This window comes from Eumetopias jubatus, unplaced genomic scaffold (assembly GCF_037043125.1).
Source record: "Eumetopias jubatus isolate StellerSeaLion01/CBP00866 unplaced genomic scaffold, mEumJub1_p1.0 scaffold_9, whole genome shotgun sequence".
In the NCBI taxonomy this organism is placed as follows: domain Eukaryota; kingdom Metazoa; phylum Chordata; class Mammalia; order Carnivora; family Otariidae; genus Eumetopias; species Eumetopias jubatus.
The window spans coordinates 121,173,056-121,178,051 of record NW_028274815.1 but is presented as its reverse complement, the minus strand read 5'-3'; positions in this window follow the sequence as shown (position 1 = coordinate 121,178,051).

The window sequence follows — 4,996 nt, the reverse complement described above, 5'->3', positions numbered from 1 at the left end:
TGTACCCAGGGATGAGAACCACAGCTGTAGACCTAAGAGCAGCAGTTCTCAACCTTGGCACATTTGAAACACCTGGAGAGCTTTTAAAAGTCCAGATGCTTAGGTTGCTGGACCAATCACAGGAATCTCTGGAGTGGCGTCCACAGTTTTCAAATCTCCCAAGATGACACCAATATTGATGTCAAGCCAAGCTTGAGAACCTCTGCCTTCTAGAATTCCACGGTGAACTTAAGCGTGTTTTCTCCTTGTCAAATGGCAGAAACTTTTCCGTGAATATGGGCCCTTAGACTTGGAAATAAAAAATGCTAATTTAATGATATTCTGTGCCTGTTGGTTACCAGATCTGCCTGGGGTATATCTATTAAGAGTGAGTCTTTGGAATTTTCTGGAAAGTCAGATGGGAATATATCCATTGGGGCCATCAGACTCCTTTGGAAGACTTGGACCTCTTTTGGGGGAAATAAAAAGTCATTAGATATATCATGACAGATGAAAGTGAGTTTTTAATGAAAAGACAAGTTTTGTTATGAGGGTGTGGCCCACATCTGCCCTTTGCTGAGAATATTCCAGGGCTTTGATTGCTGATTTGAACACAGACATGGGCTTCACCTGGAGTCAGTCCTATTGCACAGTGGACATTGACTTCACGGGCCCAAACTTCCCATTTGGATTTCCAAAAATAATGCTTAATGTTTTCCCCAAACCAGCAAATAGGAACAATAGGAAGAAATAATCTTCACATTTTTCTTTTATGGGTCATGAGAACTGGAAAAGGAGAACTGTCTGCAAATGAATTCTACATTCGGTGATGTTGTGGCAGAGCATGGAAAGTACTGGAACTCAAACTCTTTCATTTCTTTTACTATCCAAGCTGTGAATTTCAAAAATAACAAGTCATTATAAAAGTGAAACATGAGATTCTTCACACCCACTGTTTTAATCATTTTAAAACCTTCCATAACTTGAAGTAAAACATTTCTTTTTTAGTAGTTAATGCTCACTGTATTTTTAGTACTTTCTGAACATAAAATAAGATAGCATTAATATTATGTTCTAGGTTCTGTGAGAGTCATTTTGCATTTATTCGCTCAACACAGAGCATGGGTTAGAGATTGGAATGGTGGCTGAAGTTCTGGGGATTAATGGCATGTTATTCCTGCTTTCAAAGAGCTCGGTCTGATGTGATAATTAAAGCATGATGTCATATATTTAGTGAGGCAGAAAGTCCACCAAAAAGGATGCCGAGCCTAGTTTGGCAAAGCCTGGGAGTGGGCAGGAACCACAAGAAGCTGCTAAAAGAGGTGATACTTGACCAGAGTCATAAAGAGCAGTAGAAATCAGCAAGCCAAAGTTAATTGAAATACACGGTGTCATTTAATCCTCTTACAACTCAATGAAGTAGTTATTATTGGTCACATCTCACATTCTAAGTAAACATTTTAAATAAAACAACCAGGTGTCAGTGTCATGGAACAAGTCTTGTGGGAGGGCATCACACTGGCGAGCCTACACAAAATTGTTTTAATTAGGTATACTTATTTATATGATAATATATATAACTTATTTCTATTATTATATATATAATCTACATTATATGTTATTTTTATGTATAATATATACAATAAACTGACCTTCATATAGGCTAACTGGTGTATGCAATTAAGTAACAATATATATATACTAATAATACACTAGTATATATAACTAATATATACAGTAATATATAGATGCACATATTTGTCTTTAGCTATATGTAGGACAGCATGTTCCTGGTGTCTGATTCTGGGCTCTATACTTTCCTCTGCAGATGGACCTTCTCTGTTTTTATCAGCATGTACAAAGATGGACTCTGGCTCTGGACTGAAATAATCTCTTACTTGTTCTCCACATCAACTAAGTTGAACATCGCCTATGTTTAACTAATTGGAACATATCAGTTCAAATGCTGGAGATGGAACATCTAAGGGTACTGGCGAAGCCATGGGTGAGTTGGAGCAGTTCAACTCCGGACTCCTGTAAATGCAACCTTGTGCTTCCTCCAAGGTCAGGATCACTGTCTTCCTGCCCAGCCTGGAAATGCTGCTGATCCAAGTGGAATATTTCAGTGTAACAAGTGAAGAAGCCTGGTAAAATCTCCATGAGCTTTCATGGATTTTAACCTCACATCTCTTACCAAAATGGGGTAAATATATTCTTATTGGAGACAGTAAAAACTGATGTCTTAAAGACCTAGCTGACTACTTTCTAATAAGGTGTCTTGGGAAAGTCACGTAAGCTTTCTGAACCTCACTTTCTTTATTTGTTAAAAGGGTTACTATTACCTATCTCAAAGCATGACTGCGAAGATCACATAAATGATGAGGGCATTTAGAGATCATAACCCTCCAGGCTTAATCTTTCTGATGCCTTCTTATGTTTATTCTACACTATTTTTAGTTTGCCTAAAAAAATGTATCCCCTTTTTTTCTGAGATTTGTATTTGGCCCTTGGAGAAGCTGAATGTACTGGTTAACATAGCAAATGGGCTGGGTGGTGATTAAGCTTTCAGCCTTATTATAGAAATCAGTGAATTATTGACTTATTTGTGAAATCAGTGACATCGTCCCAAAGGGAGAAGCCTTTCTCATGTGCTCAAATATAAATTTGGCATTGAAACAAGATGGGAAGCTTTTAAAGCAAAATGAGTCTTATAAAATGTGGTCCATCATGTTTCTTCCCAGAACCATGTAGAAGACCACATTGTATGATAGAAAAATGGGGTGGGGGGGAAGACTTAAGCTATTGTTGGCCTTTCTCAGAATTATAAAGATGTAATGTGAGTTACTCTAATCATTCAGAATTTCAAGGTCCACTCTTTTGCAAAGAAAATCTCTTGGGCTAATTTGAGGTGGATGAAGAGGGCCGTTCTTGCTAGCCTGGAGTCCCAAAGCCTGATTTATTCTCGTAGCATTTCTGTGAGATGTTTTTTCCACTTTTCCAAATTTTGTAGAAATGCCAAGTCTCTTTCTTCAAAATTCAATACAATTTGGCTCAGAGCTACAAGGCAGGGGGAATAGGATACAGTTATTTAATCCCATACAGCTTCTCACACCTCTGACTAACCTTTCATTTAGAAGATTTAAAAATAATTTTCCATAGAGAAATGTTTTATCTTTTGATTTTTTTTTGGATATTCTTTAAAATCTCCTCTACAGCACTGAAATGTAATACAGTATTCACAGGTGAAAACTACTTACTCTTTGAAAACAGCATTTCTTCTCGCTCAGCCAAAAATACATGAATGTTTTCACTGACTCCCCACTAAAGAGAAAAAACGATTTCATGAAGTAAGCCTCACCTTTGAGGAATAACATCAAAAAAAAAAAAAAAGTCAGTCTTTAGCTTTGAGAAGTCACCAATGGCAAGTTTGTATTTGCGCCCAGCCCCAACTCTGAATCATAAAACCTGGCTAAACACATCTGCCATCTGATACTCGTGGTAAACCTAGCAGCTTGGTGCTGCAGAAGGATTTTGGATTTTGATTCCTTCGGGATATCTGTGTGTCTTGGAAATGCCAGGCAAATTCCTAGTCTCCATATCTCGAGAATGGGACACCTCTCCCTCTTTTCCCTTGGATTCTATGATGACAAAGTAGCAGGTCTGGCAAACAGCATGCTCTCCACCGATGGTGAGGGCCCTTCCCTCCCTGCTCTCCTTGATTTCCTATGCCTTGCTCCAGCTACTAATTTTGGCTTAGCATTTGTGGTAGAAAGAATAAGGCGTCTCAATGATGTCTTCATCCTGGAAGGCTGTGAATATATCGCCTGACGTGGCAAGGGAGACTTGGTAAATGTGACGAAGCTCAGGATGTTTAGATGGAAGATTCCCCTGGATTATTGGGGTTGGGCCCAATGTAATCACATGAGGGTCCTTGTAAATGGAAGAAGGAGGTTGCACAGAGAGATTTGAAGCTGCTATGTTGTTGGCACTGAAGATGAAGGAAGGGGCCACAAACCAAGGAATGCAGGGGACTTCTAGAAGCTGGAAAAAGCAAGGAAATGGATCCTCTGCTTGAGCCTCCGGAAAGAATGCAGCACTGTCAACATACTGACTTTGGCCCTGGGAGACCCATTTCAGATTTGTGACCTCCAGAACTGTAAGCTAATACATTTACGTTGCCTGAAGCCACCAGTTTGCATTCATCTGCTACAGATTGAATAGGAAACACTATAGGGTCTCTGTAGAGCCATGCTCTGGCTGCTGGGTGGGAAGTGCTTAGAGTAGCTGGAGAAAGTGGTTCTAACCATTGGCTGCCTCTCTCCTTAAAAAGCTCAGAAGAGGGGGGCGGAGCAAGATGGCGGAGGAGTAGGAGACCTGGATTTCGTCTGGTTTCAGGAATTCAGCTGAATAGGGATCAAACCATTCTGAACACCTACGAACTCAACAGGAGATCGAAGATAAGAAGAGTAACAACACTCTGAACAGAAAAGCGACCACTTTCTGGAAGGTAGGACGGGCAGAGAAGTGAATCCGAGGCGATATTCGGGAGGATAGACGGCGGGGGAGGGGGCCTCCGTCGGCCGCTTCTGGCAAGTGATAGAGCCGCGGAGCACAAAATCGGAACTTTTAGAAGTCGGCTCCGTGGAAGGACATCGCTCCAGTGGCTAAGCGGGGGGGGGGGGGGTGAAATCCTCCTGGGACAGTGTGGTCTCAGGACCCTCGGGGTCACAGAAAGACCGGGGGAGCCTGAGTGTGGCAGAGCTCCCAGGGATTGGAGCGGGGAAGCCGGCTGCAGAGACGGAGCCGAGGCGCGGGCTCTCAGCTCGGGGTTGCCATAAACTGTGATCCGCGGCCCAGTCGGGCCACTGCTCCTCCAGCAGGGACCCAACAAGTGGCAGAGCTGGGGAGACTCCCCTTCCTCCCCCAGGAGGAGCGGCGCGGGAGCGCACCACAGGGATCTGCTGGGTTTGGAGACTCCACACGGGCTCGGGTGCCAGAGATAGAAATGCTCGGTCAC